Here is a 15018-nt window from a genome sequence, read left to right as displayed (position 1 = left end):
AGCCCTATACCGGGTTCCGTCTTCCCGAATATTAAGATGCTTCTCCGATCCTTTGGGTATTTCATCCTTTAAATTTCCCTCTTTTAAAACTCCTTGTTGCGCCTCCTTTATTTGAGTAGTAAGGTTATTGTGAATCATTATATTCATAGATTTTACTCGAATGGGTTCTCTGTCCTTCTTGCTCAAGGCGTCGGCTACCACATTTGCCTTCCCCGGGTGGTAACGAATCTCAAAGTCGTAATCATTCAACAAATCAATCCACCTACGCTGCCTCATATTTAGTTGTTTCTGATTAAATATGTGCTAAAGACTTTTATGGTCGGTATATATAATACTTTTGACCCCATATAAGTAGTGCCTCCAAGTCTTTAATGCAAAAACAACCGCGCCTAATTCCAAATCATGCGTCGTATAATTTTGCTCATGAATCTTCAATTGTCTAGACGCATAAACAATTACATTCATTCATTGCATTAATACACAACCGAGACCTTGCTTTGAGGCGTCACAATATATCACAAAATCATCATTCCCTTTAGGCAATGACAATATAGGTGCCGTAGTTAGCTTTTTCTTCAATAATTGAAACGCCTTCTCTTGTTCATCCTTCCATTCAAATTTCTTCCCTTTATGCGTTAAAGCTGTCAAGGGTTTTGCTATTTTGGAGAAATTTTGGATGAATCTTCTGTAGTAACCAGCCAATCCTAAAAATTGACGTATATGCTTCGGAGTTTTTGGGGTTTCCCACTTTTCAACAGTTTCTATCTTTGCCGGATCCACCTTAATACCTTCTTTGTTCACTATGTAACCGAGGAATTGAACTTCTTCCAACCAAAATGCACACTTTGAAAATTTAGCGTATAATTCTTCCTTCCTCAATACTTCTAACACCTTTTTCAAATATTCACCGTGTTCTTGGTCATTCTTTGAGTAAATAAGTATGTCATCAATGAAAACAATGACAAACTTGTCAAGGTATGGTCCACACACTCGGTTCATAAGGTCTATGAACACAGCTGGTGCATTAGTTAAACCAAACGGCATGACCATAAACTCGTAATGACCGTAACGTGTTCTGAAAGCAGTCTTTGGAATATCATCTTCTTTCACCCGCATTTGATGATACCCGGAACGTAAGTCAATCTTTGAATAAACAGACGAGCCTTGTAGTTGATCAAATAAGTCGTCGATTCTCGGTAGTGGGTAGCGGTTCTTGATGGTAAGTTTGTTCAACTCTCGGTAGTCGATACACAACCTGAATGTACCATCTTTCTTCTTGACAAACAAAACAGGAGCTCCCCACGGTGATGTGCTTGGTCGAATAAAACCACGCTCTAAAATTTCTTGTAATTGGCTTTGCAGATCTTTCATCTCGCTGGGTGCGAGTCTGTAAGGAGCACGAGCTATTGGTGCAGCTCCTGGTACAAGATCTATTTGAAATTCAACGGATCGATATGGGGGTAATCCCGGTAATTCTTTCAGAAATACATCGGGAAATTCTTTTGCGACGGGAACATCATTGATGCTCTTTTCTTCAGTTTGTACTTTCTCGACGTGTGCTAGAACAGCATAGCAACCTTTTCTTATTAGTTTTTCTGCCTTCAAATTACTAATAAGATGTAGCTTCGTGTTGCCCTTTTCTCCGTACACCATTAAGGGTTTTCCTTTTTCTCGTATAATGCGAATTGCATTTTTGTAACAAACGATCTCTGCTTTCACTTCTTTCAACTAGTCCATACCGATTATCACATCAAAACTCCCTAACTCTACTGGTATCAAGACAATCTTAAATATTTCGCTACCCAGTTTAATTTCTCGATTCCGGCATATATTATCTGCTGAAATTAATTTACCGTTTGCTAATTCGAGTAAAAATTTACTATCCAACGGCGTCAATGGACAACTTTATTTAGCACAAAAATCTCTACTCATTAAGGCTTCTATCCGCACCCGAATCAAATAAAACGTAAGCAGATTTATTGTCAATAAGAAACGTACTTGTAACAAGCTCCGGGTCTTCCTGTGCCTCTGCCGCATTAATATTGAAAACTCTTCCGCGGCCTTGTCCATTCGTGTTCTCCTGGTTCGGGAAATTTCTAATAATGTGGCCCAGTTTTCCACATTTATAACAAACTACATTGGCATAACTTGCTCCGACACTACTTTCTCCACCATTACTCATTCCGACACCATTTGTTCCTTTCGTTCTGTTAACCCCTGGTCCGTAGACCTCACACTTCGCCGCGCTATGACCATTTCTTTTACACTTGTTGCAAAATTTGGTGCAGAACCCCGAGTGATACTTTTCACACCTTTGGCATAGCTGCTTCTGATTGTTGTTGTTGCGGTTGTTATTGTTGTTGGGATGATTATTGTAGTTGCTGTTGTTGTTGTTATTGTTGTTGTTGTTGTTGGGCGGTTTGTTGTAGTTGCGATTGATGTTGCGATTGTTCGGATAATTGTTGCGATTATTGTTGTAATTGCTGTTGTTGTTGTATTGGTGATTCTTATCACCGTTTTCCTCCCACTTTCTTTTGACTTGCTTCACATTGGCCTCTTCAGCAGTCTGTTCTTTAATTCTTTCTTCAATCTGGTTCACTAGTTTGTGAGCCATTCTACATGCCTGTTGTATGGAGGCGGGCTCGTGTGAACTTATATCTTCTTGGATTCTTTCCGGTAATCCTTTCACAAATGCGTCGATTTTCTCTTCCTCATCTTCGAACGCTCCCGGACACAATAGGCACAATTCTGTGAATCGTCTTTCATACGTGGTAATATCAAATCCTTGGGTTCGTAACCCTCTAAGTTCTGTCTTGAGCTTATTGACCTCGGTTCTGGGACGGTACTTCTCGTTCATCAAGTGCTTGAATGCTGACCACGGTAATGCGTAAGCATCATCCTGTCCCACTTGCTCTAGATAGGTATTCCACCATGTTAATGCAGTACCTGTGAAGGTATGCGTAGCGTACTTTACTTTGTCCTCTTCAGTACACTTACTTATGACAAACACCGATTCGACCTTCTCGGTCCACCATTTCAATCCGATCGGTCCTTCGGTTCCATCAAATTCCAAAGGTTTGCAGGCAGTGAATTCTTTGTAGGTGCATCCTACATGATTTCCTGTATTGCTAGATCCAAGGTTATTGTTGGTATGTAGCGCAGCCTGTACTGCGGCTATGTTTGAAGCTAGAAAAGTACGGAATTCCTCTTCATTCATATTCACGGTGTGTCGAGTAGTCGGTGCCATTTCCTTCAAAATAGTCAAATGGAACAAGTTAATCATACAGAATATTAAGAGTAGTTAATAGTATTTCATAGCATAATATGAACTCATTTATAAAAGCTTTTTCTTCATATTAGCGTTTTATAAGTTTATTTTCGGGTAGTACCTACCCGTTAAGTTCATACTTAGTAGCTAATATACAATTCAACTACTATAATTCTATATGAAAAACTGATTATAATAATATTTCGCGTTCAAACTTTTATACAATATTTTACAAACTTACAATACCGCTTATTTTACATAAAGCATGAAATATAGCACACAATAACTTTGATACAAGATAGTTGTGAAGATAATTCTAGCTAGTACACAAGTCGTTCAGCAAAGGCAATAAAGACACGTAATTCATACGTCCAGAAACAAGTCATGCATTCTGGTTTTACTAGGACTACTTCCCATCCTTGGTCTTGTTGAACATAACCGTTATGGCCGTTGATAAGACAGCGTGTTGTAACGTCGTCAAAGGTACGAGGGTTACGTAATGTCCAACAGTCCTGTAACAATCTAAAAACCTCATTTCTTACCCCAATTACCGACTCCGTCACTTGTGGGAACGTTTTATTTAATAGTTGTAGCCCGATGTTCTTATTCTCACTTTGGAGAGAAGCGAACATTACTAACCCGTAAGCATAACATGCTTCTTTATGTTGCATGTTAGCCGCTTTTTCTAAATCACGAAGTCCTATATTCGGATATATTGAGTCAAAATAATTTCTTAACCAGTTGCGTAAAATAGCACTTGGGTTCCCCGCAATATATGCGTCAAAGTAAACACATCGTAACTTATGGGTTTCCCAATGTGATATCCCCCATCTTTCAAACAAAAGTCTCTTATAAACCAAGGCATTCTTGGAACGTTCTTCGAATGTCTTACAAACTGATTTCGCCATAAATAGTTGTGCCGAAGAATTCTGACCGACTCTAGACAAGATTTCATCAATCATGTCTCCGGGTAGGTCTCTTAAAATATTGGGTTGTCTACCCATTTTGTGTTTTTATACTGTAAAATAGACAAGAGTTAGATTCATAAAAAAAATACTTATTAATACAAGCAATTTTTACATATATCATAAAGCATAAGCACACTATATTACATATATTACACCATACGAATGCAACTATCTTATTCCGACTCGCTCGTTTCTTCTTCTTCAGTTTTGGTTCGTTTTGCCAAGTTTCTAGGGATATATGATGTTCCCCTAATACTAGCTGTCATTTTCCACAACGGTTTTGAAAAACCTGGTGGTTTAGAGGTTCCCGGGTCATTGTTACAACTTAAGGACTTCGGGGATTGACGATACATATAAAGTTCATCGGGGTTGGAATTAGATTTCTCTATTTTTATGCCCTTTCCCTTATTATTTTCTTTTGCCTTTTTAAATTCAGTTGGGGTAATTTCTATAACATCATCGGAATTCTCGTCGGAATCCGATTCATCGGAGAATTGGTAATCCTCCCAATATTTTGCTCCCTTGGCGGAAACACCATTGACCATAATTAACCTTGGTCGGTTGGTTGAGGATTTTCTTTTACTTAACCGTTTTATTATTTCCCCCACCGGTTATATTTCCTCCTCCGGTTCCTCCTCTTCCGGTTCTGATTCTTCTTCCGGTTCTGATTCTTCTTCCGGTTCCTCTTCGGGAACTTGTGAATCAGTCCAATATATATTCGACTCTTCGTTATTATTAGGTGAGTCAATGGGATTTGTGCTAGAGGTAGACATCTATCACACAATATCAAACATGTTAAGAGATTAATATATCACATAATATATACATGTTAATAATATATAGTTTCCAACAAAAATGTTAAGCAATCATTTTTAAAGAAAACACGGTCGATGTCCAGACTCACTAATGCATCCTAATAACTCGATAAGACACACTAATGCAAATTTTCTGGTTCTCTAAGACCAATGCTCGGATACCAACTGAAATGTCCTGTTCTTATTGATTAAAAACGTTCCATATTAATTGATTTCGTTGCGAGATTTTGACCTCTATATGAGACGTTTTTCAAAGACTGCATTCATTTTAAAACAAATCATAACCTTTATTTTATCAATAAAGGTTTAAAAAGCTTTACGTAGATTATCAAATAATGATAATCTAAAATATCCTGTTTACACACGACCATTACATAATGGTTTACAATACAAATATGTTACAACAAAATAAGTTTCTTGAATGCAGTTTTTACACAATATCATACAAGCATGGACTCCAAATCTTGTCCTTATTTAAGTATGCGACAGCGGAAGCTCTTAATAATCACCTGAGAATAAACATGCTTAAAACGTCAACAAAAAATGTTGGTGAGTTATAGGTTTAACCTATATATATCAAATCGTAAAAATAGACCACAAGATTTCATATTTCAATATACATCCCATACATAGAGATAAAAATCATTCATATGGTGAACACCTGGTAACCGACATTAACAAGATGCATATATAAGAATATCCCCATCATTCCGGGACACCCTTCGGATATGATATAAATTTCGAAGTACTAAAGCATCCGGTACTTTGAATGGGGTTTGTTAGGCCCAATAGATCTATCTTTAGGATTCGCGTCAATTAGGGTGTCTGTTCCCTAATTCTTAGATTACCAAACTTAATAAAAAGGGACATATTCGATTTCGATAATTCAACCATAGAATGTAGTTTCACGTACTTGTGTCTATTTTGTAAATCATTTATAAAACCTGCATGTATTCTCATCCCAAAAATATTAGATTTTAAAAGTGGGACTATAACTCACTTTCACAGATTTTTACTTCGTCGGGAAGTAAGACTTGGCCACTGGTTGATTCACGAACCTATAACAATATATACATATATATCAAAGTATGTTCAAAATATATTTACAATACTTTTAATACATTTTGATGTTTTAAGTTTATTAAGTCAGCTATCCTCGTTAGTAACCTACAACTAGTTGTCCACAGTTAGATGTACGGAAATAAATATTATCTTGAATCAATCCACGACCCAGTGTATACATATCCCAGTATTGATCACAACTCAAACTATATATATATTTTGGAATCAACCTCAACCATGTATAGCTAACTCCAACATTCACATATAGAGTGTCTATGGTTGTTCCGCAATATATATATATAGATGGGTCGACATGATAGGTCGAAACATTGTATACGTGTCTATGGTATCTCAAGATTACATAATATACAATATAAGTTGATTAGGTTATAGTTGGAATAGATTTATTACTAACTTTCACGTAGGTAAAATGAGTAGTTTTTATCAATCTTGTTTTACTCGCCATTTCTTCGTTTCTAATCCGTTCTGAGTGATTCCAGTGGCCACGGTTTCGTATTGAACTTAACCTTATGAATCTAAATAGAAAAATTATAAGTTTATAGTCGGAAATACAAGTTACAAGTCGTTTTTGAAAGAGGTAGTCATTTCCGTCGAAAGAACGACATCTTGAAGACCATTTTGAAAAACATACTTTCACTTTGAGTTTAACCATGATTTTTGGATATAGTTTCATGTTCATAAGAAAAATCATTTTTCCAGAAGTATAGCTTTTAAATCAAAGTTATTCTTAGATTTTAATTATCCCAACCAAAACAGCCCCCGGTTTTACTACGACGACGTATATCCAGTTTTATGGTGTTTATCGTATTTTCGGGTTTTAAATCATTAAGTTAGCATATCATATAGATATAGAACATGTGTTTAGTTGATTTTGAAAGTCTAGTTAGAAGGATTAACTTTATTTGCGAACAAGTTTAGAATTAACTAAACTATGTTCTAGTGATTACAAGTTTATATCGTTGAATAAGACAGCTTTTTATGTATGAATCGAATGATGTTATGAACATAATTACTACCTCAAGTTCCTTGGATAAACCTACTGGAAATGAGAAAAATGGATCTAGCTTCAAGGGATCCTTGGATGGCTTGAAAGTTCTTGAAGCAGAATCATGACACGAAAACAATTTCAAGTAAGATTTCCACTCGAAATAAGATTGTTATAGTTATAGAAATTGAATTAAAGTTTAAATATGATTATTACCTTGTATTAGAAAGATAACCTACTGTAAGTAACAAAGGTTTCTTGATCTTGGATGATTACTTGGAATGGATTTAGAAAACTTGGAAGTAAACTTGCAATCTTGGAAGTATTCTTGATTTTATGAAACTAGAACTTTTGGAATTTATGAAGAACACTTAGAACTTGAAGATAGAACTTGAGAGAGATCAATTAGATGAAGAAAATTGAAGAATGAAAGTGTTTGTAGGTGTTTTTGGTCGTTGGTGTATGGATTAGATATAAAGGATATGTAATTTTGTTTTCATGTAAATAAGTCATGAATGATTACTCATATTTTTGTAATTTTATGAGATATTTCATGCTAGTTACCAAATGATGGTTCCCACGTATGTTAGGTGACTCACATGGGCTGCTAAGAGCTGATCATTGGAGTGTATATACCAATAGTACATACATCTAAAAGCTATGTATTGTACGAGTACGAATACGGGTGCATACGAGTAGAAGTATTTTGATAAGTGTCTTGAAGTCTTTCAAAATGGAATGAATACATATTAAAATACTACATGTATATACATTTTAACTGAGTCGTTAAGTCATCGTTAGTCGTTACATGTAAGTGTTGTTTTGAAACCTTTAGGTTAACGATCTTCTTAAGTGTTGTTAACCCAATGTTTATAATATCAAATGAGATTTTAAATTATTATATTATCATGATATTATGATGTATAAATATCTCTTAATATGATATATATACATTAAATGTCGTTACAACGATAATCGTTACATATATGTCTCGTTTCAAAATCATTAAGTTAGTAGTCTTGTTTTTACATATGTAGTTCATTGTTAATATACTTAATGATATGTTTACTTATCATAATATCATGTTAAATATATATATATATCCATATATATGTCATCATATAGTTTTTACAAGTTTTAACGTTCGTGAATCACCGGTCAACTTGGGTGGCCAATTGTCTATATGAAATCTATTTCAATTAATCAAGTCTTAACAAGTTTGATTTCTTAACATGTTGGAAACACTTAATCATGTAAATAACAATTTCATTTAATATATATATAAATATGGAAAAGTTCAGGTCACTACAGTCGGGCCCTTCGATCTATCTTTAGGATTCGCGTCAATTTGGAGATCGGTTTCCAAATTCTTAGGTTACCAAGCAAAAGAGGCATATTAGGCTTCGATCATTCAACCATATAATGTAGTTTCGATTACTTATGTCTATTTCGTAAAACATTTATAAAAATTGCGCATGTATTCTCAGTCCAAAAATATAAAGGGTAAAAAGGCAAATGAAACTCACAATACAATATTTTGTAGTAAAAATATTCATACGACGGAACTGAACAATGCAGGGTTGGCCTCGGATTCACGAACCTATATCAATTTTATATCTATTAAAACATAAAATTGTAATTTAGCAAATTTATATTTATTATTAATAATATACTTGTTGTATTTATGTATTATATAGATATAGATATAGATAATTTAATATACTTAATTCATATAGCCTATTTAATTTCATTTTACTAATAACAAAATTGTGATATGTAAAAGAAAAATATCTATTTGTAATAATCCTAGTAATGATAAAAATGATAATAATTATGATAGTAATAATATTAATTTAAAAATGAAAATTTTTAATATAGATGATAAGACAAAAATGATAGTTCTAATAAACATATTACTTTTAATAGTAAGGTTAATTTTAATCATAATACTAGTTTAAGTAGAAATTTCAGAAATCATGCGATAGTATGGTACATTTGATATTTAAATGATAATTCTAAATTTTTTGACAATAATACTTTTAATGATTTTGCTAAAGACAATGATAATATATCAATAATAACAATAATTTTAATCTTAATCATAACAATAAGAGTAGTAATAATAATAATAATAATACTTATACGATTAATAATAATAATAATGGTTATAATACTTTATAATTACGATTGTGATATTAATACTAATAATAATAATTACTATACTAATATCATTTATAATACTTTCAATAACAATAATAATAATAATCACAATAATAATAAATAATAATAAAGATAATAATAATGATATTTAATATTAGTAAGAAGGCTACCTCACAAGAAAGAATCCCATAAAAAAAATAGCTGCTCTCCCCCTGGATCGAACCCGAGACCTTTCACTCAATCACAAACACACAACACCACTCAGCTACTTCCGTTTTTCTGATTAATTCTTCAAATCAATTTTATTTAACTCGTTTACTACAGTGTTCATCTTCTTCTCCTCCTTCCAGTAGATCAGGTAACCACCAACATGATTTAAATTGTTTTTCGTATATTTTAAATAATTATAAACGAAGGATACACCATCTATATTAAATGTTCGAATTAACTGAAAACGAAATAATTAAAAAAATTCGAATTAAAACACCTGTTGCTTACGAAAAACAATTTATAAAGCTTAAATCGCGATTGTGAGTTTAAGATCATTTTAGAAAATACTTCCTACATAAACTATGTTAGAAATCATTCCTACAAGCTTTTTGGACCATCAATTTAGTATGAAACACAAAAACGAATCTTAATTTTGTTGATGAACAATCGATTGACTTTTTTTAAAACTTACCTTTGACTTTAAAATTTGAGTTTGATAGATCAAATTGAACCTTGAAATTCTCCAGATAGTTTAAATGAACGATTTAGAACATAACCGCATTAATAGAATTTGAAATAAATCAAGAACTCGAAGTTTGTAAAAAAATTTACAAGAACAGGACATGTATCGGTTCTTCATCCTTTCTGATTGATTTCGTTGAAGTAAAAGCTGTTAAAGGTTATTGTAATTGATATTTAATAAGGTAAAGTCGTTTTTAATTACCTAACACTGAATATGTCGTACCAATTATAGCATTAGAGGATCGACCGAATGATTTTATCAGTACAGGAGAATTAATAAAATAAATAGAGATGAACAAAAATTCCTAACTGCTTTATACTACTGATTAGGATGTGTAACAAATTAGATAAGAAACAAAAAAATTAAATAGCTCAACAGGGACGTGCATTTGGATTATACCAGAATCGAATCCTCAGTAAGTAAAAAAAAAATAATTAATACGGATAATGAAAAAGAACAGATTTTTTTATATATATCTGGTTATAGAATCAATCCAATTGGGAAAAAAAATGATTTAGATGCAGGGAGGTGGTGAACCGATTTGTACTCCATTTTATGATTTCAATGATTTATGGAATTAATATTAATAATTAATAAATATATTAATAATATTAATAATAACAATAATAATAATAATAATAATAATAATAATAATTATATTAATAATAATAGATAATAATGATACTAAGAATTATAAAAAAAAATGATAATAATAATATTATTAATGATAATAATAATAAATGGTATTATTTTCTAATAATAACATTAATACAATAAATTACATGTATTAAAGTTTATATCTATATGTAATATTAATATAATTATATTCATAATAGATCTTAATATTAATATTAGTATTTATTTTGATGAAAGTTACAATAACATTATAAATATAAAAATTCTATTTTTAACTTGTAATTCTAATATTATAATTTATGTAATATCTAGTAATTATATAGCATATATTTAATATTTAATATTTATACATTACAATATATATACTAATACTAATAATAATAATAATAATAACAATCTTATTAATGATATTAATAATAATACTACTTAATAATAATACTAACAATTATATTCAAATTTGTAATTTAGTTTGATATGTTTCCATTTATTATATTATATCTACCAATTATATAATTTATTGAATCTTTAATATATATTTATTTACATACATACTTACACACAATGGTTCGTGAATCGTCGGGAATAGTCTAGGTTAAATGATTCCATATAAACAGTTCAAGAGTTTGAGACTCAACATTATAGACTTTGCTTATCGTGTCGAATTCATTTACAGATTATGTTTAAATTTGGTCGGAAATTCTCGGGTCATCACATGTACCTTTAGATAAGTACGGGAAAACGGGATGTTACAACTCTCCCCCACTTGAATCGGAGTGCGTCCTCGTGATCCAAGCCGCATGACATGCCGGAAGATAAACCAAAATAAACTCTTCGAATTCCCACGTAAACTCGGAACCCTTTCGATGTCGCCATTGAACTTTAAAGGTCCACACTTCTTTGTTACGCAACAATTTAACCTTTTCATCGAGAATAGCTATCGGTTCTTCAACATACTCTAGCTTGTTGTTCAAGGTAATCTCATCTAACAGCACCCAAGTCGAGTCATTCGCAAGACACTTACGGAGATGGGAAACATGAAACGTATTATGAATCCCCGCGAGCTCTTCGGGCAACTCTAGTCGATAAGCAACCTCACCAATACATGCCAAAACCTTGAAAGGACCAATAAACCGAGGAGCTAACTTTCCTCGTTTTCGAAACTGAATAACTCCTTTCCATGGTGAAACTTTAAGCATCACCATGTCGCCTTCTTGAAACTCAATCGTTCGCCTCCCTTTATCGACATATGATTTTTGTCTATCTTGCGCCGCCTTAAGTCGAGCCCGAATCATCTCAATCTTGCTATTCATCTCTAGGACCAAATCGGTACTCCCGATTTCTCGTTGTCTCACTTCACCCCAACAAATAGGAGTTCGACACCTACGCCCATAAAGCATCTCATAAGGTGGCATTCCAATACTAGTGTGGTAACTATTATTGTACGAGAATTCCACCAATGGTAAGTGCTCATCCCAACTACCGCCGAAATCAATAACACACACCTTTAACATATCCTCCAACGTTTGGTTCGTACGCTCGGTTTGACCGTCCGTTTGAGGATGATACGCTGTGCTCATTTTCAATTGAGTACCCATATCTTCATGAAACTTATTCCAAAACTGAGACGTGAAACGAGTATCTCGATCCGAAACAATAGATATAGGAACCCCATGCCTTGATATCACCTCCTTGATAAACAACTTGGACAAAGTCTCCGACGATATCGTTTCCCGAATGGGAAGAAACAAAGCACTCCTCGTCAATCGATCAACTATCACCCAAATCGTGTCATATTGGGTTCTCGCCTTCTTTGGTAACTTTGTAATGAAGTCCATGGTAATGTGCTCCCATTTCCACTTCGGGACTTCCAACGGTTGTAACTTACCGTACGACTTTTGGTGTTCGGCTTTAACTTGCAAACATGTGACGCATTGTTCAACATACTTAACAACATCACGTTTCATGCCCGGCCACCAATACTCCTTCTTTAAATCAAGGTACATTTTCGTTTCACCCGGATGAATGGAATACTTTGACTTATGTGCTTCATCAAGGAGCACTTGTCGGTAACCACCCATCTTAGGCACCCACACTCTTCCTTGAAAAGATAACAAGCCGTGCGGGCCTAAAGTAATAGACTCCGTTTGCCCCACAATTCGTTCTTCATGTTTGTTGTTAACAAAAGCTTCAATTTGAATCTCACCAAGATTTACAAGAAAATCGTTAGTAATAATCATGCGTAACGATCCTACTCGTATCGCCGGATATTGACTCTTTCTACTTAACGCATCCGCGACCACGTTCGCCTTACCCGGATGATAAAGTATCTCATAATCATAATCCTTTACCACATCCATCCACCTACGTTGACGATAATTCAAATCTCGTTGGTTAAAGAGGTGTTTCAAACTCTTATGATCCGAATAAATCGTACACTTGACACCATACAAGTAGTGGCGCCAAATTTTCAACGCATGTACCACCGCCGCCAATTCAAGATCATGAGTCGGGTATCTCTTTTCGTGTTCCTTTAATTGTCGAGAGGCGTAAGCGATGACTTTACCCCTTTGAATTAGAACACACCCGAGCCCATTTAAAGAAGCATCACAATAAACCGTCATGTCTTCTACCCCTTCCGGCAATACTAGCACCGGAGCTTGACACAACTTCTCTTTTAACAATTGAAAAGCAATTTCTTGCTCGTTTTCCCAATTGAACCTTACGTTCTTCCTTGTCAACTTCGTCAAAGGAGAAGCAATCTTAGAAAAGTCTTGGATAAACCGACGATAATAACCGGCCAATCCGAGAAAACTTCGGATTTCCATAGGCGTAGTCGGTCGTCCCCAACTCTTCACCGTTTCTATCTTCCCCGAATCTACTTGAATACCTTCTTTATTCACAATATGGCCAAGGAATTGAACTTCCCTTAGCCAAAATTCACATTTGGAGAATTTAGCATACAACTTCTCCTTCCGCAATGTCTTCAACACTTCACGCAAATGGTGTTCATGTTCCTTCATACTCTTAGAATAGACAAGTATGTCGTCAATGAACACGATTACCGACTTGTCCAACATAGGTTGGCACACTCGGTTCATTAGATCCATGAATGCCGCCGGTGCATTCGTGAGACCAAAAGGCATAACTACAAACTCAAAATGCCCGTAACGAGTTCAGAAAGCCGTTTTCTCTATGTCTTCCTCACGGACCCGTACTTGATGATAGCCAGACCATAAGTCAATCTTACAAAAATACGTTGCACCTTGGAGTTGGTCAAACAAATCATCAATCCGAGGCAATGGATAAGGATTCTTGATCGTCACTTTGTTCAACTCCCGATAATCGATGCACATCCGCATACTACCGTCTTTCTTCTTCACAAATAAAACTGGAGCACCCCATGGCGAGGAAATCGGTCGAATAAAACCCTTTTCAAGCAACTCTTGGGTTTGATTTAACAACTCTTGCATTTCTGTCGGTGCTAAACGCTAAGGAGTTTTAGCAATGGGGGTAGCCCCCGGGACCAACTCAATGCGAAATTTAACTTGTCTTTCCGCCGGAACACCCGGTAACTCATCCGGAAAAAAGTCTTCAAATTCATTAACCGCCGAAATTTCACGAATGGGTGGTGGCTCATCACGAGTATCAACTACATGGGCAAGAAAATCCATGCCGCCACTAACAAGGAAACGACGTGCCTGTGCATAAGTGCATATCGGCACAAGTCTTCTTCGCTTATCACCATGAATAATTAACTCTCCCCCACTTGGGGTCTTCACACGAATGAATTTATCATGGCATGCAATATCGGCTCTATAACGATCGAGCCAATCCATACCAACAACAATATCAAAATCACCCAAAGTCATCGAAATGAGATCGATATTAAACGTTTCGGTACCAAACACAACATTACAATTATTACAAACATCAACCCCTAGCACCGTCTTACCATCCGCTATTTCGACTTCTACCGATGACTTAATTTAGCTAGCGGTTTGTTAAGCTTAGATACAAATCGAGGCGACACAAAAGACAAATTAGCACCGCTATCAAATAATATCCTCCATGAAAGTACCTGAGACAAGTTCATTGGAATGCTCGGCCTCATCATTGGTCATCAAATAATTTCGCCCCTTAGCCGTGCCAGCCGCCTTCTCTAACCTCTTAACATGATCACCGCAAATCGGGACACTCCGGCTTCTTATGCCCTTCTTTACCGCAATTAAAACAAGTGAGCTTGGTTGTGGATGATGGTTTCGGGCACTCACGAGCCATGTGCCCCCTTTGGCCACAATTGTAGCAAGCATAAGTAAAATCATCGGAAGCACCCTTCCTCACACTACCAACACTCTCGGAGCCCTTCTTGT

Source organism: Rutidosis leptorrhynchoides, chromosome 2 (genome assembly GCF_046630445.1).
Source record: "Rutidosis leptorrhynchoides isolate AG116_Rl617_1_P2 chromosome 2, CSIRO_AGI_Rlap_v1, whole genome shotgun sequence".
Lineage (NCBI taxonomy): Eukaryota > Viridiplantae > Streptophyta > Magnoliopsida > Asterales > Asteraceae > Rutidosis > Rutidosis leptorrhynchoides.
The sequence above is the reverse complement of the archived record's forward strand: the minus strand, read 5'-3'. Positions refer to the sequence as shown.